Source organism: Marmota flaviventris, chromosome 2, assembly GCF_047511675.1.
Source record: "Marmota flaviventris isolate mMarFla1 chromosome 2, mMarFla1.hap1, whole genome shotgun sequence".
Classification (NCBI taxonomy): domain Eukaryota; kingdom Metazoa; phylum Chordata; class Mammalia; order Rodentia; family Sciuridae; genus Marmota; species Marmota flaviventris.
In genome coordinates, this window is record NC_092499.1 from 157,388,576 (window position 1) to 157,414,963 (window position 26,388).

The 26,388-nt window shown below is 37.7% G+C and overlaps 1 pseudogene; it reads left to right on the top strand.

Moving 5' to 3' along the window:
- The first annotated feature begins 10,889 nt into the window (after window positions 1-10,889).
- LOC114106812 (large ribosomal subunit protein uL18m-like) lies at window positions 10,890-12,515 on the top strand (annotated as a pseudogene).
- Window positions 12,516-26,388: the final 13,873 nt, after the last annotated feature.

Genomic DNA, 26,388 nt, shown 5'->3' on the forward strand with positions numbered 1-26,388 from the left:
CTGTAGCCACAGGCGCAGTCAATTTGTACAGTGCCCCTCTTTTATTTCCTATGCCTTGTGATCAATTGTCTTAGCTCCCAAGGTTGCCACCTAATCTGATCCCATCAGATCAGTCACACCATAGTTCTTAAAATAGTTGAAACAAATTCAAGCATGCTACTGTGACTTTAGGCTAAGGGCACTGTGAGTAAAGGCAGGAGGTAATGGATAAGAAATATGAGCTATAAACATATTGTGTCCCCAGTGCTAACCCTGTGTCCCTGATTTCAAACCAACTCCTATTGCACCTCTCTAATAGGACTCTCCAGAAGAATCTCTGGGAATTCACCTCCAAAGAAATTCAAATTCTTTGTGTTATCAATAGAGAAAACTGACAAACAGAAATCCTTTAGCCCCCAAACCACACATGGACTTTTACATAAGTCCCAGATGTCCCCCACAAGTAAACAAGAGGCTCAGAGGGGGAATGCTAGGCTTTCAGAGACAATTGGGTGAATAGGAAGTTACCTAAGGAAAAGATGAGTATATTACACCCAAGATACAAAATTGCTGTATAGTTTTATGTTTATTAGTTACTTATAAAACTATCTATTGAATATAAAGCTTGACAAATGTTTTACAAATTAAGCACACCCATGGAATGAGCCCCCGGGCCCAAGTAAGAGACAGACTGCTCTTCTAGTTCCATTTTCAGGAAGTTAATTATAGTCTATTTGAGATCAGGATTTCTGATGAGACCAAGATTGTGCAATTTTGTTCTTCATGTAATTATGCTGTATTTATTTTATTACCAAGTGAACATGTAATGTTCAGATGATCTTAATTTACACTGGATAGTTTCATAATTACTTGGTGCAAAAAAAAAAAAAAACAACCTCTCAGAAGTCAAAATCAACTCATGATTGTTAGAGATCATAAATCACCACATTCTTTGGAAAGACCAATATATACAAGATGGATCAAGTCTAATAATGGTAGAATCTAGGTCGTGGGCATAAAAAAGTTTACTGTAGACACTTTTCATATTGGCTGTGCGTTTGACAAATTTTATAATAGTGATAATATTTGAGTTTTAGTCTCTCTTGGATAAAAATTGATTTTTTAAATGATCAGCAGGAAATATAAAAGACAGTGGAATTAATCTGACACAACTTTCCTGTGTACATATATGAACAGTGGATTGCCACATCATGTATGACCAAAAGACTAGGGTCATAATTAATATAAGATATACTCCATGTTTGCATAAATATGTTAAAATATACTCTGCTGTCATGTATATGTAAAAAGAACAAATTGTAAAAAAAATGCAAAAAAAATATGAATTATTATCATTGCTGACAAAATCCAGTGCCTACCATGTATATTTTCTGGATCATATCCCTTGTGCTGGTCCTTCACTGTCTCCTCAAAGGAAGTTTGAAATGAAGCCATCTAGTTGAAGCATCATAGGTCAATGTAGAATATCACAGCACACCTGTATGGTGCCAGTTCCTTCCATTTGAACTCATCAAATAAGCATTTGATGCACGATTGCACTGACCCTCTTCAGCCAGTGGTCAGAAGGTCACATTCCAGTGGCCAATGACTTTGATCAAAAGATAGTGTAATCAGTGGCATCAGACCATCAGCCCTTCTAAGAACAAACCTCCCATGTTATCTGGCCTCATGGTCAGCACTTTCTGTGACAAAGGAAATTCAAAGAAAGTGTGTCAACAGGCAAAACCAAGAAGGTGGAAGTTTTCTTTATGTTTTAGTATGGCTTTAGTCTTACACTTTCCAAAAATATCTAGGACAAATGGACAGCAGGACCATCAGATGTATGTAAGAGCTATTTTGTTCATACTTGTGCTCTGGACAGGTGATGTTCCACAAGGGGGCGCCGCTCTGTGTACTGTTGGGTCAGTATATCTTGCAGCACTCAGACACTTCAAATAATTGCCTTTCCCTTGAATATGCACATATTGTATCAACTGTGCATTGATATGCATTATTTTAAAAAGCCATTAAAAGTTGAAAAAATACAAGAGGTGCACAATACTCAGCAGCCCTGCTGGTTAAAAATGTTTGCAGGATGGCTGTGTCCAAATGACCACAACCTCATGGCCCCTGGCAAACGTCAAATGAGGAGGAAATACTAGCAGCTACCAATTGTTGAGTACCTGCTATGTGCTAAGTATTTGCAAATATTTCCTTGTTTATTTCTCACAAGAAAACGTTGTGGAATGTACTGTTAGCCCATTTTAGAAACAGTAACACTGAGATCCAAGTGACAACAAGATCTCTATCAGTAGGTGGAGAAATCAAAATTGAAACTCAGTTCTTCTGGTCTCTAAAACTTCTATCCATCCAGCGATAGCCAGACTGTCTGCAGGATCCAATGGAACTCATTTCATATAACTTCTTCCCCACAAAGAAAATCTGAATGTTTTATAAAAGGTGTTCAGAGTTTTAAAAACTCAACATTCAGTTCAATTTGGACAAAACATTGTTTAAAGTTCTTTCCTCCCAGAACAAGTTTAAAAATTATTTTTTTCCACTCCACCAAATTTCAATCATTTGCCTACCACCCTTACCACCTAGCTAGTTTTGGTTTAAAATGTGTCTTATCTAGTTGCTTATTTACTTATATATTGTTTAAATGGAAGGTTAGCATCCCTGTCATAGGTAGAAAACCAGAAGCAGAAGGCTTCTTTGAAGGGTGATACATAAGTAGAAACATGCTATAAAAATATACACCAATGCTCCAGTTGAAATCATTCTGTAAAGATGGACAGAAAATGAATGTTACAGAACTAACATCATTGAGCAATAGAAAGGTTCCTAAATGCAGTGAGGAGAAAGTTTGATGCAAAGAGTACTTTTTACAAGAGAATGATCATTTGAACAGGTAACAAGTACGCACCCTGTACAGTATACCAATATAATGTCCCAGGAGACCTGGACATCTTCACAGCACTGTCCAACTGAACAATGAATTGCACCACACCTGATTTAAAACAAACCATTAGTCTTGATTCCTTGGTGTAGCCACTTCCAGTTAAAGTAGGTGAGTTTGGGTTCTGAGCCCTGACATCCCTTTTCCTTTTTTTATGTAATCTTTTTTATTTACATATGACAGCAGATTGCATTACAATTCTTATTACTTATATAGAGCACAATTTTTCATATCTATGGTTGTATACATAGTATATTCACCCCAATCTGTGTTTCCATACGTGTGCTTTGGATAGTAATGATTATCACAATCCACCATCATTAATTATCCCCCTCCCTTCCTCTCCAACCCCTCTGCCCTGTCTAGAGTTTGTCTGTTCCTCCCACGCTCCCACTCCCTATCCCACGGTGAATCAGCCTCCTTATATCAAAGAAAACAATCAGCATTTGTTTTTGGGGGATTGGCTAACTTCACTTAACATTATCTTCTCTAACTCCATCCACTTACCTGCAAAAGCCATGATTTTATTCTCTTTTATTGCTGAGTAATATTCCACTGTGCCACATTTTTTTTATCCATTCATCTATTGAAGGGCATCTAGATTGGTTCCACAGTTTAGCTATTGTGAATTGTGCTGCTACAAACATTGATGAGGCTGTGTTCCTATAGTATGCTGTTCTTAAGTCCTTTGGGTATAGACCGAGAAGAGGAACAGCTGGGTCAAATGGTGGTTCCATTCCCAATTTTTCAAGAAATCTCCATACTGCTTTCCATGTTGGCTGCACCAATTTGCAGTCCCACCAGCAGTGTATGAGTGTACCTTTTTCCCCACATCCTCACCAACACTTATTGTTGTTTGTCTTCATAATAGCTGCCATTCTGACTGGAATGAGATGAAATCTTAGAGTGGTTTTAATTTGCATTTCTCTAATTGCTAGTGATGATGAACTTTTTTTCATGTATTTGTTGATTGATTGTACATCATCTTCTGCAAAGTGTCTCTTCAGGTCCTTGGCCCATTTATTGATTGGGTTATTTGATTTTTTGGTGTTTAGCTTTTTGAGTTCTTTATATACCCTAGTGATTAGTGCTCTATCTGATGTGTGAGGGGTAAAGATTTGCTCCCAAGATGTAGGCTCTCTCTTCACCTCACAGATTGTTTCTTTTGCTGAGAAGAAACTTTTTAGATTGAGACCATCCCATTTATTGATTCTTAGTTTTAATTCTTGTGCTATAGGAGTCTTATTAAGGAAGTTGGGGCCTAATCCCACATGATGAAGATTAAATTCTACTTTTTCTTGTATTAGATGCAGGGTCTCTGGTTGTATTCCTAAGTCCTTGATTCATTTGGAGTTGACTTTTGTGCATGGTGAGAGATACAGGTTTAATTTCATTTTGTTGCATATGTATTTCCAGTTTTCCCAGCACCATTTGTTGAAGAATCTATCTTTTCTCTAATGCATGTTCTTGGCACCTTTGTCTAATATAAGATAATTGTAGTTTTGTGGGTTAGTCTCTGTGTCCTATATTCTGTACCATTGGTCTACCAGTCTGTTTTGATGTCAATACCATGTTGTTTTTTTTACTATTGCTCTGTAGTATAGTTTAAGGTCTGCTTCACTCTTCCTGCTAAGGATTCCTTTAGCTATTCTGGGTCTCTTATTTTTCCAGATGAATTTCATGATTGCTTTTTCTATTTCTATCAGGAATGTCTTTGGGATTTTGATCAGAATTACATTAAACCTGTATAGTGCTTTTGATAGCATGGTCATTTTGATAATATTAATTCTGCTTATCCAGGAGCAAGGTAGATCTTTCTATTTCTAAGGTCTTCTTTGATTTCTTTCATTATATAGATCTTTCACCTCTTTTGTTAAGTTGATTCACAAGTATTTTTTTTTTGAGGGTAGTTTTTTTTTAATATGGGGTAGTTTTCCTCATTTCACTTTTTGAGAATTTGTCACTAATATACAGAAATGCCTTTGATTTATGGGTGTGACATCCTTTTCTTGACCACACCAGCCTCTCACTCTCCATCACTGCCTCTGCCATCATATTCTTCATTTAGTCCCTGGAAAACCTTGCCCAAACTTAGCTGCCACATAATCCCTGACAAAGTGTGGGTGATTGGCGTAAAGTGGGTACTTTGCAGAAGTGGATGCCCTTGAAGTAGAGGACCTGGGAGACATCAGTGCCCTCCATCCCCAGAATAAATCCATCTCTAATGCTGGATATTCATGCATCTTGATGAAGAGTGATATTTTAAGCCAGTGAAGTCTCCCCAGACTTCTTGGATCTTGCCACATAAACAACTACCTTTTTATGAAATGAACTTTACATCTACACATAATCACTTGTTATCCTTACTTTAAAAATTTTAAAAGTCAAGCCCTAATTAATCACAAATAAATTTTCTTCCTGCCCATTACTGACTAAAAAAAAAAGTCATAAGAGAATGTTCCATTTTTTAAAGACCATAAAAAGCACAGTGGATTATACACTCCTGTTTGTGGGAGTGGAAAAGATTGTGTGTGTGTGTGTGTGTGTGTATGTGTGTGTTCCTTTTAGTGTTTCATTTAGGGGTAGCACTGTGCCAGTACCTTTATGTTAGCATTTCTGACCTATGAAGTTTCTCTTCTTGAGCTTGGGAGAGATTGGAATCACTTCTTGTTTGGATCCCCAATGAAGTGTTTGATTATCATATTCATTAACTAAATTAGTGAAATTAATCTAATATAAATATATCCACAAAATATTATGAATATTTATTTATTATGAAAGAGTAAATGTGCTATTTGTTTTGAAACCCATTCTCACATACAATCACGTTGGTTTCTACTTTTGAATTCTAAAATCAAGATATTTGAAGGAGCAAGGATCACATCACTTTCTTTTGAATTTATAAACTAATTCTCAAAAGAGCCAGTGGCAACTTTAGCCTGGAGTCAACAGATGAGGTAGGGTCCTGTCCCTGTCATTTATGAAATGAAGGTGCCTGGACTTTTCAGTCTCTAGATGTCAGTTTCAGTCTCATCGATAGCTTTGGAAAAACTCAAAGAAACAAAAGCTACAATGTGCAGTCCTGGTAAAACCCAGGTGCTGGATTTAGAATCCCAGTCAGACCCCTAGGCAAGTCACTTCACCCTCACAAATCTCAGATTCAAAGCATTGAAAAGGTGGCTTCATCTCAAAAACCTGAGATGGCTTCCCTACTGTAAGTCTTGCAAAGTCCTGCTGCTTCTCTCTTTGCGGCATCTCTCGACTCCCTCTCTTCTCTTCTGTCCTTGGAGACCCATTCTCATTCAGACCTTTATTTCTCTCCTAATAGGGGTTCCCTCAAAGCAGATTCCAGCACAAAGATTTGAATGCACATCATTAATTTGGGAGGTGATTCCAGGAAGCACTTTGAGGGAGGGTAGAAATGAGACAGAAAATCAACAAAGAGTATGTGAATTAAAGAGTTGCAGCTGTGAGCACCTAGTGTTCTATCCCATAGCCCCCCACCCCGAAAGGCTGTGAAGGGCACAGCTCAGAGTTGCCCAATTCTAGGGTGAGAAGTTGGGAAATTTATAGACCAGTTTATTCCCCTTGTTGGTTAAGGGATTCTCCTGGGACATCATCTCCCTGACATTAACAACTTGTCCCACACTCAAACTGAGCATGTCCTTGCAGCCAGAGAACCTGCTTAGGTGGAGAGAGGTAGAAAGTGAACCTGTAGGAAACTGCACAAGAGGAGCAACAAAATCTTTGCTGCAATCACCTTCCTCTAGACTACTGTGGGACCATCTGTCCATTTCTAGTGTCTCCTTAGCCAGGTTCATTCTACACACTGTCACCAGGAGACCAAGGCTTCCATTGTGTGCCCTTCGCTGAGCACACTTCGATGACTGGTGAGTTAATAAATGAAGAAAATTATTAGGTTTATTCTGCTCAAAGAAACACTATAAAAATGATTATTCATAACTTATTGCTACACAACACATTTCCCCAAACTTGGTGGCTTAAAACAACAGACATTGTTTACCTTGTTGAGTTTCTGAGGAACAAAAATCCAAGAGCAACCTAATGGGTTAGTTCAGAGTCAGGGTTTTTCATGAGGTTGTATTTCACATGTTGGTCACAAATACATCTTCTGAAGTCTCATCTGGGGCTAGAGGATCTGTTCCCAGGATGGCTCAAGCCTGACCAACGACAGAGGAGGTCATTCCTTGCTGAATACTACAGAAAAGCCCGTGTTCTTGATATGTGGGCTTCTCCATAGTGTTGAGGGCCACAGCAGAGTCGGGATGACACATGGCATTTTTGCCAGAAGTAGTGGTTGAGAGGTGACGCCAGCGAGTTCTCGCGGAGTTCCGTTGAGTTCCGGTTGAGCTCTCGCGGGGATTCCTGAAGAGTTCGCATTGGTTGGGGAATTGCCGGAGGAGGGATTTCCGGTTGGTGGTTCCTGGAGGAGCCACGTGGCATTTGGGAGAATTCCCAGGGAGCATGTGTGGAGTGTGCTGGTGGAGTTCAGAAATAAAGTTTTTTCCTGCTTCAGTGGCTCGTGATTTGTGCCCAGCCAGACTGCGGCACCATAGGGCTACAAGAGTCTCCTCATGACAAGACAAGAAATCCAAGAGAAAGCAAGAAGGGGGCCACCAGGCCTTTCATAAGTTAATCTTGAAAGTCACACACCATCTTACCCACCTACCTCTGTGCTTCAGAAGTAAGTCACTAAGTCCAAGGCAATCCACACTCAAGGGAGATAAATTTATCGAGAAAATCGAAGCATGTGGGCACACATCTTAAATGTCCATAATGACCCTGTTCACCTCTAAGCCCCTTATTTTAGTCAGCTTTTTTACTGCTGTGACTAAAAGACCCAATCAGAACAACTGTAGAGGAGGAAAAGTTTATTTGAGGGCTCACATTTTCAGAGGCCTAAGTCCCTTGAAGGCCGCTCCATTCCTTAGGGCTCAAGGTAAGGCAGAAAATCATGGCAAAAAAGTGTGGCAGAGGAACGTGGCTCACATCATGATCAGAAAGCAGGGAGAAAGAGACTCCACTCTTCCATATGACAAATATATACCCCACAGCCACGCCCCAATTCCCACCTCCTCCAGCTACAGTCACCACTCAGTTAATCCCCATCAGGGGGATTAATTCACTGATTGGGTTAAGACTCTCATAACCTAATCATTTCTCCTCTGAACCTCCTGCATTGTCTCACACATGAGTCCTTGGGGGACACTTCACATCCAAACCATAACACCCCTTTAAGCCTCAGCCTGCATTCAGATCCCCCCAGCTCTATCATCCCAAATCATCCCAACCCATTCTTATATATGCTCTCCTAGCAACCCAGTTGTTCAGCTTGTGGTCCTCATACATGTATGATTTTTTTCCCCATAGCTGAGCCTCTTTATCTGTGTTCCTTGGAATAGGAAAATTCTGTAGCCATTTTGGCATAGTTGAATCCTATCCAACCATCACACTGATAATTGAATCCTACCCAACAATTAACTCTTTCCAAGGTGATGATTTCCCAGCGCCCCAGAGAAATCCAAAATCCCTTTGTACCTCCTCTGGCATGAGTCATATTTTTTACTTTTCATTGTACTTATATCCTTGTCTTATCTTTCCCCAAGTAGGCAGTAATTTCCTTGAGGGTAAGACCCAAGAACATCATAGTATATTCCAGATGCCTTTCCTGCATAATCAGATCTTTACTGGGAACTAGATCAAGGGTCAGCAAATATTTTCTGTAAAGGGCCAGATGGCTTTGCAAGCCATTTGGTTTCTAACATAACTACTTAATTACACTGAATGGTAAGAAAGCAACCAGACAATCTATAAACATATGGGTGTGTCTGGGGCCTAATCAAATTTTACTCACTAAAATAAGCAGTTGAATGGATTTGGTCCAGGGACCATGATTTGCAAATGCTGAACTAAAATATCTCCTACACATCATCAAGCTCCAGAATTCAAATACAGGAACTAATCTTCATAAATTTTTGGAATTTTTACATGAACTTTTTTCTACTGTAGAATTGTTTATTTTCTACTCTAATAATAAGAAGAAAAAAGAGTATTTCTATTTTTAATTTGTTCTTGTTAGTTATACATGATAGTATGTCAGTTTTGACATATTACAAACATAATACAAACATGAAGTATATCTTATTATAATTAGGATCCCAGGCTTGTGGGTGTTCATAATCTAGAAATTCACTATGATGTATTCATATATGTACATAGGAAAGTTATGTCAGATTCATTCCAGTGTCTTTCCTATTTCTTTCCCTCTCCCTTCCCTTCATTCCCGTATGTCTAGTTCTTCCCCTCCCCTCACCCCTATTCTGTGTTAGCATCCACATATAAGAGAGAGCATTTGACCTTTGGTGGATTGGTGATTGGCTTATTTCACTTACCATGATAGTCTCCAGATCCATCCATTTACCTGTAAATGTCATAAAGTCATTCTTTCATATGGCTAAGTAATATTCTATTGTGTATACATACCACACTTTTTAAAACTTTTTTTTAGTTGTTGATAGACCTTTATTTTATTTACTAATTTACGTGAGGTCCTGAGAATCAAACCCAGTGCCTCATTCATGCCAGGCAAGTGCACTACCACTGAGCCACAGCCAGAGCCAAAGCCCCTACATACCACATTTAAAAAAGAGTATTTCTAAAAATTTTTATTTTTCATGATTTTAGGAATTATATTAAGGAAATAAAGGCTATATGAGATTTACACATGTAATAATATATTAGTAATTTTCTTACCATTCTTCTGAAACAAAAGTCTCTAATCCTTCCATATTTTCCTATCTTCTATGAAAAGCAATTCATTTTATCCTTAGGTATAGCAAGACCACAGTCTTGTCAATGACTAAACAATCATTTCTATACCAAGCTGAGCTTTAGGTCATTGTTCTTTTAAAAATGTTTTTTTTTTATTTCATCTTTGACTCATATATTTATTTTTTTATTTGATTATGTGTTTATTATAGAAAAATACTCCATAATCCAATCATCTACATATAACTATTGACTCATATATTTAAATTATAAGCTTCATTTATAAGAGGAAATACAATGAATCCTAATAGTTTAAGAATCAGTGACCCACAATTATATACACAAATACTTAAGTGACTATTTACAGACTAAAGTTGAGCTCAATAAGCATATAACACAAAAAATAATTATCAAGTTTTATTGAGACAGCAAGAGGATGTAGAAGAATTCAAGTTTGAAAAGTCAAGTTATGGGTTTTCACAAGGAAATAACATTGTTCAACAAATCCACCCTTAAAAAACTCCGCTCACCTTTACAATAGTGGATGTGAAGCTTGAAAACTACCCTGGTGATAAATTCAACTTGCCAATTTCAGGGAAATGTCAGGATACAAACTGTATTCTTGTTTGAACACAGCTAAAAGAGAGGCCACTGTGTATGTTTGACAGTGATAAATGGCTTCCAAAGAAAATAGGGCTGTGTCTGTTGGTTCCTGCCTTCAGAGAACCTGTTTTGCCAGCTGACAAACCTTTGGGCCAGTTTCTGTCTCATGTGATCATGTCTTAAAATTTGCATAGACCTCTTCTTTTCAACTTTTTCACATCACCTGACACTATATGTAAGGAAAGAATATTACCTGGAATGTAATTTAATGGGTTCAAGACATGCAAACCAGTGTTCAGCCCTCTTCTCTTTGACCACAGTTCTTCCATGGCTGCCTGTGAGACGCTGAGTAAAGCATATTTAAGTTTTAGTATCTCAAGGTCACCAGAATAAAATGAAGGCAAAATGTGTCTACCTCACAAGTGGAAAGATACCTACTTAGGACATAGAGGCTTTCAAGGACCTGCGGGGAACTTTCCCCTGAGTTAATATGGCGAGTTAGCAACTGAGACAACCGTGAGAAAAAGGATGTGAGCCTTTGCTGGCAATCTCCTCAGTGATGGCACTTGGGTCGCAGCTCTGGAAGTTGGTGTCAGTTCACAGGAATCCGGGGGGCAGGTGTGCAGCCCTGTCGACGAGCGCCTCGCTGGCGGTGGAGCCCCAAGTGGAGCCCGTGGGAAATGCAGCCGTCATGCTGGAGTTCACCAGCGGGAACCCCTGGGATCTGGAGCTCTCGGCTGTGGCCAGGAAAGAATGGGCTTGGGGGACAGTGCGGCCCTCTCCAGAGTTCTGGCACAGGCTGCGAGTCGTAAAGACTCAGCATCCTGTAGAAGCGATTAGTGAGCACCGCAATGGCCAGGTTGTGGTTTCAGCATCCACTCGCGAATGGGCCATTAAAAAGTCTCTTTATCCATTGAAGGGCATCTAGGTTGGTTCCACAGTCTAGCTATTGTGAATTGTGCTGCTATGAACATCGATGTAGCAGTGTCCCTGTAGCATGCTCTTTTTAGGTCTTTAGGGAATAGACCGAGAAGGGGAATAGCTGGGTCAAATGGTGGCTCCATTCCCAGCTTTCCAAGAAATCTCCATACTGCTTTCCAAATTGGCTGCACCAATTTGCAGTCCCACCAGCAATGTACAAGTGTACCCTTTTCCCCACATCCTCGCCAGCACTTGTTGTTGTTTGACTTCATAATGGCTGCCAATCTAACTGGAGTGAGATGGTATCTTAGGGTGGTTTTGATTTGCATTTCTCTGACTGCTAGAGATGGTGAGCATTTTTTCATGTACTTGTTGATTGATTGTATGTCCTCCTCTGAGAAGTGTCTGTTCAGGTCCTTGGCCCATTTGTTGATTGGGTTGAATGGATAAAAAAAAATGTGGCATTTATACACAATGGAGTATTACTCTGCATTAAAAAATGACAAAATCATAGAATTTACAGGGAAATGGATGGCATTAGAGCAGATTATGCTAAGTGAAGCTAGCCAATCCCTAAAAAACAAATGCCAAATGTCTTCTTTGATATAAGGAGAGTAACTAAGAACAGAGTAGGGTCGAAGAGCATGAGAAGAAGATTAACATTAAACAGGGATGAGAGGTGGGAGGGAAAGGGAGAGAGAAGGGAAAATGCATGGAAACGGAAGGAGACCCTCAGAGTTATACAAAAGTACATACAAGAGGAAGTGAGGGGAAGGGGAAAAATAATACAAGGGGGACAAACGAATGTCAGTAGAGGGGGCAGAGAGAGAAGAGGGGAGGGGAGGGGAGGGGTGATAGTAGAGGATAGGAAAGGCAGCAGAATACAACAGACACTAGTATGGCAATATGTAAATCAATGGATGTGTAACTGATGTGATTCTGCAATCTGTATATGGGGTAAAAATGGGAGCTCATAACCCACTTGAATCAAATTGTGAAATATGATATATCAAGAACTATGTAATGTTTTGAACAGCCAACAATAAAAAATTAAAAAAAAAAATAAAAAAAATAAAAAGTCTCTTTACAGAACCAGAAACGTGGAAGAGTGCTGGCAGGGTGGTGCTTCGAGGCAGGAATCAACCTCATGGTCTACCAGCCAGCCCCTTGGGAGGCAGCCTCCGACTGGATGGAACGCCTACAAAGTGCCATGACAGAGGGGGGTGTGGTGGTGCTACAGGAACCTCGGAGGGTCTATGAGTGAAAGAGAAGCATAGAAGTTGAACATATAAATATAAAACTATCAGCTTCTACAGCCATCAAAGAAAGCGTCAAAATAAATAAATAAATAAACAAACAAACAAACAGCTTGGGAGTTTTGTAGCAATGATGTAACCGTGGAAGATTATTTGTAGTTAAGGTCGTCCCCTCTCCTTTGTGTGTTCTCTCTTCTTGGAGGTGAGAGAAGTGCAAAGCAGACGCCAATTAACACACACACACACACACACACACACACATATATATTTAGTTGTTGATGGACCTTTATTTATTTATTTATTTACATATGGTGCTGAGAATCAAACCCAGTGCCCCACATATGCTACGCAAGTGCTCTACCACTGAACCACAACCCCAGCCCACCAATTAACCTTTGAAGGACAAATTAAAAGTTGCTTGTAAGTTAGCAAATAAAAGCATACATGAACTCCTGAAAAATAAAAAAAACAAAAAAGATATCTACTTAAGTCAATTCTGTGACAATGAACTGCAAAGGATGGCTTAAATTTGGTTGTTGTGTCATTTTGCTGAGTTAGATCAGAAAATTGATGGAAGACTCTAGAGAGCCATTTTTAACACAGTGCAAAGTTCTCCATTCTAACTAAGAGTTAGTCTTTATACATAATAAACCTTACTAAATGTGAAGTGAGAATATGATTGTCCAATCAACTAGTGAGAATATGATTGCCCCATCAATAAGAGGATGAATAAATAAATCGTTATTCATTTTTGCATATAATGCAACAGAGCCGTATGAAAGAACAAACTACTGGCACCCATGAAACACAAAAGCCTGGGGGCAGAAGAAGCCAGACACAAAACAGTGCTGATGGCATGATTCCATTTATATGAATCTAAAGAGCAGGCAAATTAACATATGGTGACAGAAGAAATGATGGGGGTTAATTCTAGGTGGAAATGGAGCAACAACCAGGAAAGAGTGTGAAAAAAAAAATATGGATTCTTGACCTTGAAGGTAGTTACATGGCTCTATGCATTTATAAAAATTCAACATTCTATTCTTAAGAACTGAACAATATTACAATGGTATATTGTACTGTATGGTATGTGAACTTTATTGTACCTATACTAACCCTCAATTTTAAAAAACTAAAAAAAAAAAAAAAAGATCGTAAACAACTCTAAAATAAGAAATGGCAATTGTAGAAAAGATTAAATCAATAAGTGGGAAACAACTTGGGAAATAAATGGAGAACATAAAAAGACAGATGAAGGCAGAGACAAGGAGGAGGAGAGCAGCACAAAAGCACTAATTTGAATGAAAGACTGGAAATGAATGAACAGTGTGCTCAACATGGACTGAGTCCTACATAACCTACAATTTCTTCACACCTATCTTCTAATATCTCATTTTTATCATCAGGAAGAATAAGTTAATAATAAGAGCTAGAACTTTAAGGAGGAAAAAAGGGAGTAGAGGAAAGTGATCTTATGATCATATATCAAAACATATCAGAAAAGCAAAAAAAAACAAATCCGTGTGGCAGCGTACAAGAGCACACAGGCAAACCACGTGAATGATATGGACAATTCTGTAATATGTACCATTTAACTTAATTCAAAATAGTTTCTGAACATGAATGAGAATGAACAGTGTTAACACAATTGGTGAATTCCTGGATATCCACCTTAATGTGGAACCACATTCATTCCTTGAGGGGCCAAAAAAATAATCTGGAGTTTTTCAGAGATCTGATTAACAGGAAAGATTAAGCATATGTAGAAAAGTTGAAATAAATACCAGTTGTGAATTCTGAAGTGTTAGTCAACTTTCTATTTCCTGTTACTGTTATATAATACTTGAGATAACCAGTTTTAAAAAGAGAAAAGGTCATGTTGGTTGAGTTTCAGAGGTTTCAATCCATGGTTGTTTGGCCCTCTTGCCTCAGACCTGTGCACAGTGCATCATGGTGGGAGCATGTGGTGGAGGAGGCCTGTTCACCTCAAGGTGGCTAGGGAACAAAAAGAGAGACAGGAAAGTCCTGGGATCCCAATATCCCCTGGAAAGGCCACCAATTAACTAACTTCCTCCCACTACATCCCACCTCCTAAAAGTTCCCTCCCCTCCTACCATCACCACAAACTAGGGACCAGCCTTCAACACATGGATCTTGAGAGGCACTTCCAAACATTGATAACTAAGTTAATCAAGAATATGTTAGAAGTACTAATGTTTGCACTGATGTTGGAAGCCCATAGAAATAGAGGTCTTCCTCTTCCTTGGGTCCAGAGACTATCCGAGGGAAAAATGCCTATAACTATCCTTTCTTATTTCATGACAAAACCATTGTCTCTTCAATGCCTATTGGTGGAGATGGTGTGTCCTCAGGGTCCTATAGACTCATGCACAACAGCAAAGTCTCCTGGGTGTTGGTTCACCTTTCAGCTTTTGATGATGGTATTTTGGTGAGATGAAGATGAGAAGGAATAAAAAGACTTCATAACATGCATGACTAGTAAACAATGCCCCATAAAATAAATCTAAGACCTATGCAAATATACAAGTTCAATGAGTATTGCAAAGTGATTAATTTAAAAAAAAGGAAAAATCTGGAAATAATCTATGTATCCACCTAAAGGGTGCTGATTAAATTGTAATATGCCCATATCATGGAGCATCATCTAACCAAGAACATGCATTTGGAAAAAGCACTAAATATTTGGTGTGAGTTCTGTCATTGAATACCCATCAAACTCTGTGAAATGTGTATTATTATGATTCACATTTTACAGAGAAGGAAACTGAGGCTTATAAGTATGGCTATTATCAGGAGGCCTTAGTTTTTTTACCAGACTGTTTGAGTGTCCTCATGACATGGTAGATGGTTTCTCCCAGAGTACAGGATCCACCAAAAGCAAAGCAGAGGCCACATCTTTTTTGTGATCCAACCTCAGAAATCACATGCTGTTACATCTGCATGTTGTGTCCTGTTGATAACATTGCAGCCATATTTGGTGTAGGAGGAGGCTACAAAAGAGGATGGACACAAGGAAGGGATAATCAGTGGAGGGCCTCTTAGAGGCTGACCATCATGGGGTTCTATAGGAAGGGCAAATGGACCCTAGGTGCTTCCTTGAGATTCAGTGGGGAACAAATATAAGCCACAGAGGCTGTTGCTGAATATGTTCTGCCAGATTTTTGGTTTCTGAATCCCTCCAAGCCATTCTGGGTATCATTATATCAAAGACTAAGGAACAATTTCTTTCATATATGATAATGTTGATGACCGGGTAGAAGTGATGATGTAACAAACTTGTACATTTATATGTAAAGCCCAGAGACTAGATGGCAAGTTGGTGCCAGGCCCTATAGAAGAAAACCACAGGCCACCGCCCCTTCATTCAGGCTGTCAATTCCTTACCTTTTTCACATACACCTTCCCAATCAGTGTATTTACGTTTGGTTTGTATTTACTTGTTCATGCTTTCATATTGAGTACCCCTTATCTGCCAAACTTCCCTGCCAAGTGTTAAGCATACTCAAGAAAACAGGTAATAGGTAATATATGTGGGCAAAGTTCCAAAATTTCATAGCCTAAACATGCAGAATTTGCACAACCATTACAAATAAAGGTAGAGCAATAGAGTCCAGTTTTCCAATAGTAAGTAATTTCCATCACCATGACTAAAGACTTGTGACCTGGGATTGGCAAATAATGTTCCAAGTCACTGCTCCCAGAGATTGACAAGGATGCAATCTGGTGCATATTCTTCAAGTTCCTTTTCCAGAAATCCAGAGTTTTCACTTCCAGGATAAACAGGCGTCAGAACTGATGGGAAAACAAGGTGGCCTTAGGAGATATTAGTGGATCAACCGCCAAGTTCCCAAGAGTCACTGTTTCAAGGTCCCCGTAATATAATTTTGGTTAAACAGTAACCTGAAGCCCTATACATTTTGTAACCAAGACCGGAAAAAGGATATGAGGAATGTGGGAGAAATATCTATTTTATTTATATTTTAGGTAGCACCTTTCTCCAAGGAGCTCAGGGGGCTGTTTGAGCACTAGTCAGCATTATATATGGTGCTTCTGTTCACGCCTGTTCACTTGGATTGTTCAGTTATGTTTCCGCTGTGGTTTCTCTTTTTCCTTTCTTTCTCTTATTGCTTCACAGTTGTAATGTTGTTCTGCTATATCCATTTACATAAATGACTTGAGACTTATGTTTTAGGCATCTAGGAAACCAAGATGACATGCTTAAAAATAGAAATTTTTTATGATTACAACGTGATGATTCAACCTTTTATGTATTACAAGTTCAATAAATGCATCAGCACACCAAGAAATATTAACAGCATTTCCCACTTTTGTCAAAGTGCCAGCAGATGCACATCCAGTTGTGGGGAGCAAACGAAAAAGTCTTATAAGGAGGGACAGATGTTCAGATGTTCTTCCTGACAGAAATTACATTCAAGGTAATTCTCTACAGAGTATGTGACCCAGGGGGATCAAAATAATAGCTTTTAATAGGCGATTTGGCAGTAGTTTGAGAAGGATGTAAATTGGATTTGAGGCCACAGCGGATCTTCCTATGCTGTCCCTTAAGTGGGGACACCTATGTCTTCTTGGCTCCCTTCCAAGAGTATCTGGGTCTCCCTGTGCAGGGCTTCAGAAGACTGAAAGGAGAAAGTCTTTCCTTGGGTCACTTACAGTACAGGAGCCAGGGGATCCTGACACATTTGACTCATCCAAGAGAAAAGCACATAAAAGAGAAGACTATGTGAAGCCTGGGTTTTGTTTGGTTTTGCTTTGTTTTCACTGTTGAGCCCAATTAACCCCACTCTTGGGCAGCACAGGCGCCAAAAACCAGCAGCCTCTATACAAGCTTGTTAGCTCCTTTCTTTGGGGGAAGAGAAAGAACTGAGAGTTTTCATTCTAATCTTACATCCTCCTGAAAAGTGGAGATAACAATGTGAGGAGGGAAGTGAGTCTGCTCATTTTACATGCATGTACTAGAAGATGCATGAAAAACACAGAAGAGATATTTTTATTTATGGGCACAGCTAATATTCCCCACTCTTGAGAGTGTAAGGGAAAGGAACCTGGGCAAGAATTTCATCCCAGCCTCCATCTTGATGATAACCATTGGTCAACCTCTACAACTTTGGGGTGAAAAATGAGGGAACTAATCAATACCATGCCATCCTGAGTCTTATGATTCTACCTCCTCTAAAAAATTAGCAAACTGACTTCTCACTTTATTCTTCTATCTTTTCTCCCCACCCACCCCAGAGGCTACATTTTCCAGGTAGCCTTCAACTGAGGTTTAACTTCAAAACCATATCGGTAAATTCCATTGACTCAGTTCCTAAAGAAGGAAAAATGTCAATGGAAGGGTTTCATGGCTTGTTCTTTCTGGTGTTGTGAGGAAAGTATTTGTGTACTTAGTTCCTTTCAGGCTTACTAAGTTGTCTTTCAGGCCAAAGACAGAATTTACATCACTGCATACATGTGCCACGGACAGTAAAGATTCTTGCACAGTTTTAATCAATTAACTGCTAAAGGCCAATATCGTCTAAACAATTTCTTACTGTATCTGCCTCTTTTGATCTGTTGCAGGTATATTAATATGTTGTGTGGCTGCACATCTCGGGTAGTGTTCCTGAATGAGTGAAGGACATGACTTCATGTGGCAGTCATATGAAGTGTGACTTCAGCCAAACTCAGGATGAGAACACTTTCTGAGGTGAACCACCAAGCTCAGCTGACCCACCTCACTCCTTCCCTCCCCTCTTACAAGTCCAAATATCAAATTGAGTTAAATATCAAATATTATATGTGGTTGCTACTTAGGAGCTGTGGAGTCTTGAGAAGAAAACAGGACTTACCTTCAGAAAACCCAGTCCAAATCCTGGTTCTTCACTTAACTAAACACATCTTTCCTTCCTTCAAAGCTTACCTAAAGCATAAGTAAAGCCTATCTAGAAGAAGACAAGATTTCCCAGAGTCTCAAATGATCTCTAAAATATATCACCTATCATGCATGGAGTTTAATAAAATGTACCAGGCATTCCAGAAGATAAGACCAAATGACAATGCACAAGTTTGAAGAACAGTCCCATGGGAAACCCAGGTAAGTAAGTTGTCACAAAGGAACTTTAAAATGATTGTGATAAATGTCAGAGGACAATTTCAACAGATAGCTTAAAATTTTTTTGGTAATTAAATATAGGTTTGCTACTTCAACATAAAGAAATCAAAACTAAAAACTAAACAAATGGACTAAAAAGCAGATTAAAACTGGTGAACAGGGTAAGGCAAGAGTGGTGGTGCATGCCTGTCGTCCCAGCAACTTGGAAGGCTGAGGCAAGAGGATCTGAAGTTCTAGGCCATCCTGGCAACTTAGTGAGACCCTCCCTCAAAATCAAAAAATCAAAAAGTTTGGGGTGTAGCTCAGTGATAGAGAACCCCTGGATTCAATACCCAGTACCACAAAAAGAAAAAAAAAGAATTGGAAGACTGGAATAAAAAATGAGAAGAAATAAACTAAACTAGAGACATAGAAAAAGATGAAAGATACAACAGAATAGGAGAGAAACATGGGACACAGACAAAAAGTGGAATATACAGGATAGTTAGAATCTAAGAAGTCAAGTCAACAAAAATGTGACAGAAGCAATACTCGAAGAAATGAAAACCAAATACCTTCCCAAAGTATCATAAGACATCATCCTTGGATTTAGAAAGGGCTATGGATGGCAAGAGAAAAGTGTTCAAAGAAAAATACATCTAGACCTATCATGATGCATTACATAATCCAAATGGGGAAAAATCTCAGGAAGGGTACAGATTTAAGCAAGACACTAATAAATTTTACTTATTTGAATACATAGAATATTGCAGAATACATATTGTTTTTCAGTCTATATGAAATATTAGAAAAGTAAATGTAAAGATAAAAGTGAGAATAGCTACTTGGAAGGCTGAGTCAGAAGGATTGCTCGAACCCAGCCTAAGCAACTTAGTAAAACCCCATCCGTAAAAAAGGGGGAAAGGGGATAAAAAAGTAAGTCTGGGGTCATGCGCAAATCTTAAAAAATATCAGAAGTTTTAAATTGGAGATGGCATTTATCTAGTCACAGCATAATTAAGTCATAAATCAATATTTAAAAATAACTAACAAAATCTGCTGGTGTTCACATTAGGCAATACACTCTCAATTCTCCATAGGCCAAAAAGGAAAACACAACAGAAATCAGAAATTACATAGAACTAAGTAGTACTTAAAATGGCATGTCAAAATTTGTAGGAGCCACTTAAAGACGAAATTAGAGAAAATTTTATGGCCTTAGATGGATAGTTTAGAAAAGAAAGAAAGTAAAATTAATGCGCCATCTCAGAAGTTAAAAAAGAACAGCAAGTTAAACCCAGAGAAAGCATAAAGATGGAAATGGCAAAGAGGACAACAGAAATTGGGGAGACAGAAAACATCCAACAGATAAAATTCTCAAAAGTGAAACAGGAGATCTAGAAAGAAAGAAAAGATGGAAAGGAGGAAGACAGAAATTACCAAAACCGGGAATTAAATAGAAGATTATGGCAGATCTCAGAACATTAAAAAGAGAATGAGAGGACATGAAAAGCAACTATTTTAAAAATAATGTACTTAAATTATGGATGAGGAAAATAAAAATCTAACAATTTAAAAGCCCATTAAATAAATCAAATATGTAAAAACAAAATTTCTTCAAGGGAAGTGCAGACCCAGGTGGCTGCATCAGTGGAATTGAAAACATACTGGATAAAGAGAGAACACAATCTTACACAAACTCTTCCATACACAGAAAAAGAGAAACAGTTCCTAAATCACTTTATGAGACCAGCATAAACTTGACACCAAAATCTGAAAAAGCCATTAGGAAAAAAGAAATTTATAGGCCAATGTCACTTGTAAATATGGATGTAAAAACTTTAACAAAATATTTTTTAATTGTTATACGCAAAGAGAATACTATATGATAATCAGTTTGTGTTTCTTTTAGAAATGCAATGTTAATTAACATTCAAAATGAATAAATATAATTCACCATATTGTAGAATGCAGAGAAAATTATATGACTATAAAAGTAATACAGAATAAAACATTTGGAAAATTCAATACCCTCACAAGAGAAAACAGAAATTTCTGGTAGATTAGAAAGATAAGTCAACTTCCTAATTTTAACCCAACAAAAAGTTTCATGTGAAACTCTTGAACAAACATGATCCATAATGAGATACTAAAAGCTTTCACCTGCAACTAGCATTGATACAAGATGCCCACTACTAAATATCATTCTAGAACACAATAAAGCAGAGAAGGAAATGTAGAGAATTCAACAGGCACAGTGACGCACACCTATCTATCATCCAGCTACTTGGAGGCTGAAGCAGAAGAATTGTAAATTAGAAGCCAGCCTGGGAAACTTACTGAGACCCTGTCTCAAATTTTTAGAAAATAAATTTAAAAGGCTGGGAATATTGCCCAGTGGTAGAGCACACCTGGATTTGATCCCTGATACCAGAAGAAGAAGGAAAAAAAACATACAAATGTAAAGAATACAAACTGAAAAAGAAAAAAATCAAAAGTCATTTTTCACTGTATACAGAAAGCATGCATGCAAAAAACACAAAAATCAACCAGGCACAGTGGCACATGCCTGGTAATCCCAACCACTCCAGAGCTTGAGACAGGAGGATGGCTAGTTCAAGGCCAGCCTCAGCAATTAACTGAAACCATGTCTTGATATAAAAATAAAAAGGGCTGAGAGTGTAGGTCAGTGGTGGAACACCCCCAGTTTCAATCCCCAGTACTACAAAATAAATAAATAATAATAACTTTTATTAAATATGCAAAAATCTACTTATAAGTGGTTTGCATTAGTAAGTAAATTCAACTGAGGTCAATAGAAACAAGGCCAATATACAATAGTAAACAATTAGAAAGTGAAATTTTAAACAGATGCTACTAATAGCACCACATTCTTAGAAATAAGTCTAACAAAAATATGCAAGATCTCTACACATAAAACTACAAAGCACTAATTGAGAGGAATTAAAACCTAAACAGTGGGGTATATCATGTTTGGGGATTAAAAGACTCAATTAATTATCCTCAATTATAATGTGATTATTAATAGATCTGATGCAATTCCAACCAACATTCTGAGCTTTTATTACAATGAGGAAATTTTGAATTTATATAAATGAAAAGGATCAAAGAAATCAAGGCAATCTTTTTAAAAAGTTGAAAGATTTATATTCCTCAATATCAATAGTATTGGAAACTTTCTGCAGACACTTCAAGGGAAATTATCTGATCTAAAGATTAAAAAAAAGAGGGCTGGGGATATAGTTCAGTTGGTAGAGTGCTTGCCTAGCATGCACAAGACCCTGGGTTCAATCCCCAGCACCACAAAAAAAAAAAAAAAAAAAAAAAGACTGATGAACAATGAATTCTCTCAGAAACCTGAGAAATTATGTCAAATCACTGAACATATGTGTAACTGGATCCCAACAGAAGAAAAGAGTGAGGATAACACAGGAAAAAAAATTTGAAAATATAATAGCCAAGTATTCCTAAATATGATGAAATATACCCATTTTAGATTCAAGAAATTCAGCAAATCTCAAATAGAAAAAGTACAAGGAAAGCACACCTGAATAGTGTAATAAAACTGCTAAAAATAAAAGATAAAAAATTTCAAAAGTAGGAAAAATGGGGAAAAGATGCATCACATGAAAGAAAAAAGTAGCACAGATGATAGCTTACTTCAGACCATAAACAATAGAGGCCAAAGGACAATAGTAACTACAATATATTTCTTATGCCAGCAGGAAGGGACAGTAGGAGGAAGTTGTCAACCCAAAGTGTGATATCCAGTAAAAGTGCCCTTCAAAAATGAGAGTTAACTTTAAGATGTTTCCAGATGAAATTTGAAAAATGAGAAAATTTATCACCCATGGATCTGTACTACAAGAAATACACACACCAAAAAGTCAAAAGTTGTTTTCTCTGATATGCAAAAACTAATCCAAAATAAGGGGAGAGTAAAAAAAAAAAAAAAAGAATAAAAGAAAGATCAATGAAGTGGACAAAGGGGAATGGAGGAATGGGAAAAGGGAGGGAATAGGGAAAGACAGTGAAATGAATCTGACTAACTTTTCTATGTATATATGAATATACTCCAGTAACTCTCACCATCCTGTACATTCACAAGACACTAATTTAAAAAGAAAACTATAAGTAAATAGCAGGAAGATCAGTGGAGTCAAGGGGAGGGAACAAGGAGATGAGAAGGGGAAGTACTAAGGACTAAATTAGAACAAATCATACTCCATGATTTTACAATTATGTCAAAATGAATCTTATTGTCATGTATAACTGAAAAGAACCAATTTAAAAAAGAATATTCTGTGGGCTGAAAGGAACTAATTTTATATAGAAATGTCAATCTATAAGAAATAAAGAAGAGCCTGAGAGATGGTAAATGAGTTGGTAAGCAGAAATAACAGAGTTTGCTTCTCATAATTTTCATAAGACATAGTTATTCAAAGAAAAATGTAACACTGAAAGATTAGGTTTACAATGTATGTAGAAGTAAAATTACCGACATAATAGGATGCAGGTGATAGGAATTTCACTATTACACTGCAAAGTGGGAAGTGAGATGTGTCAGGCTAGCTGTGAGGTGAAAAGTGGGAAATGATACAGTTACTCACTTTAACTGAACCCCAATAGTTGAGGGACTCATGTGAGGCATAGTATAATCATTAAAATTTTAAACAAAAAAGAAATATGCCTACTAAGCTAGTACAAGAAATACAAATAATTCTTACAACTCAAAGCAATGACAAACAGCCCATTAAAGTAGGAGCAAAAAATCTGCTCAGATACCTTCCAAAAGAAAATATACAAATACCCAATAAGCAATCAAGATTACTTGACGTCATTAGTCATCAAGAAAATACAAACTAAACAACAATGAGATACTACAACAAACCCATTCAAATAGTTAAAATGAAACAGATGAAAATTACTCAGCATAGCTGAGAATATGGTCTTGAATGTTCACTTAATGCTGGTTAGGGGAGTATGTGGGAGCAGTAATTTTGGAAAGGAGAAACATATCCAGAAATTCTACTCCTAGATATTATCAAAGAGAAATGAAAACATGTGGATGAAAAGACTTAAAATTTATTCTCCAAAGTTTTGTGCATACTAGCCCCAAGAAACTACCCAAATGGTTATCAACGTTGGAATGGATCAATAGTGATATATTCATATGATGAAATTACAGAGTAATAAAATAAATCTTGATTGAAAGGAACTAAACAACAATATCAGTAATGAATTAGCCATGAATGTCTCTTATCAGGCAAAACCAATATTTGGTATCATGAATCATGATTGTTATTAGGATTGAGGGCTAGTGAGATGTGGAATCTGACTTTGTGCAGATTTTGTTTTACTTTAGCAGCTTGTTGGAGGCCTCGTTGTGTAAAAATCCATTGAGCTACAAACTTGTGAGTTGCATTTTTTCTGCATATATTTTATTTGGACAAATAGTTTATTTTCAAAGTACATTTGGCAACCATCTAGTAATCATTGTTTCAGGCAAGAAACATCAATGGATACTATACTGAGTAAGGTATGATGGGGAATCTGATATTTACAAAGCCTCAAAGTGTCTCCCACCAAGATACTTATCAGTTGCAAAGGGGAAAATAGAACCTCATAGTATAGAAACTAAATAGACACCATTTCACCAAGTGACCAAAGTTAACAAGTTTATTAGTTTACTAGGGCTGCTATAACAGTATCCTACCGCCCAGCTGGGCTTAAACAACAGAAATCTATTTTCTCACAGTTATGGAGGCTAGAAGTTCAAGACCAAGGTACTGGGAAAGTTGGTTCCTTCTGGGAACCTGAAGGAAGGACTGGTTCTTACAGGCCTCTGTCCTTGGCTTGTAGATTATCATCCACTCCCTGTATCTTCACATCCTCTTCCTTTGAACCTTTGTCCACATTTTTTTGTTCTTAAAATGGTACAATTCATACAGGATTAAGACCCTAATTACTTCATTTTTAAAAAATTGCTACTGTAAAGACCCTATCTCCAAATGCTATCACACTCTAAGACACTGGGGGCTGTCAGAATTCAACACATGAATTTTTGAGGGGCATAGCTGAGCCTATAACAGGAGCTTATTAGAAGTACAAAAAGAACAGAATCAACTGTAATGGATACAGCATCATTTCATGACAACCTGACTCCATATAATCTGAATCTCATCGTGACAAAGTTTCATCAGAAGAGCCCACATTCAGCTACATTCTACAAAATAACTATTCTGTACTCGAAAGTCTCCGGGTCATGGAAGACAATTACCAAGGAACTGTTCCAGGTTAAAGGAGGCCAAACAAATGCACAGCTAAATGCAATGTGATTGGCTCATGCCTCAGAGAAAAAGACTAATGGCTGATATTTGAATAAGGTCTATCAGCTAGTTAATCATAATATATGAATGTAAATGTTCTGATTTTAATAATCTTATTGTGATTATAGAAAGAAATGTCCTTATTTTTAGGAAATAAACTAAAGTATTTAGACATAAATCAGCAATCTCAGTGAATATTTATTGTACCATTTTTGCAACTTTTTTGCAAGTCTAGATCTATTTCAAATAAAAAAGTTACAGAAGAAAAAAGCAACATAATAAACACTCTGATGGAAAAAATAAATACATAGGGCTCTGGTGTGTAAATCAGTGGCGTGTAAATCTGGTGTGTAACTTAACACATGCAAAGTCCAGGGTTCAATCTCCAGCACCAAAAGTAAACAAAAGAAAAAATGCATATATGTGTATGTGAAAGCACTTAGCATAGTACCCCAGAAAAATCAAATGGATTTCATCTGCTTACTCATGCACTTTATTTTCTGATGCTAGGGATTACACCCAAGGGAACTCTACTACTGAGCTACATCCTCAGCAGTTTTTATTTTTTATTTTGAGACAATCTTGCTAAGTTTCCCAGGCTAGCCTCAAACTTTTGATCTCCTACCTCATCCTCCCAAGTGGCTGGGATTACAGGCCTGGACCACCTTACTGAGCTGTGCATCATCTTTTGCAGTTTTTTGTTATTGTTGTTTGTTTGTTTGGGGATTTTTTTGTTTTGTTTTTTTGTTTTGTTTTGTTTTATTTTGTTTTAATGGTGCCTGGGATCAAACCCAGGGATTCATGCAGGTCAGGCAAATGCTTTACCGCTGAGCTACAATCCCCAGCCTAGCATTCATGAATGTTTAAATGATTCGGAATGAGTGCTATACTAAATTGAAACCAAAGAAAAAACATGCCTAAACTTGTACCATTTGAGAATCAGATTAACCTGTAGAGTGTGCCCTTAAAATGGGGCATGGGGAAAGATCATCTTGGGTTCCTCCATTGTTCCCATAGCTGAGGCTAAAGTTCTGGTTATATCTAAATTTTAAGGCGTGAACCCTTATTAAAATGTTCCTGGTGCCACATAGCTTTAAGTAACATAAAACCAAAGTCATAGTATAAAGACAAGTTTCCCGCAACCCCATTCTCCCTTATTTCATCTCAAAAAACATTATGTTACTGTCACACAAGACCCAAAACTTAGATAACTGACAGAAATTTCCCCTTCTGAGATAATTATTTCAGCACTGTTATGATTTATGTTATAACCCTCCCCCACCATGACTCATCTCAAATCTTCCATTTGGACTTTTTGATATTCCTTCACCCAGAAATTATTGAGTGTGCAATACGTACCAGGCACAGAACCATACCCTACATGAATGAAAAGATAAATAAGACAGCAATTGTCTCTGA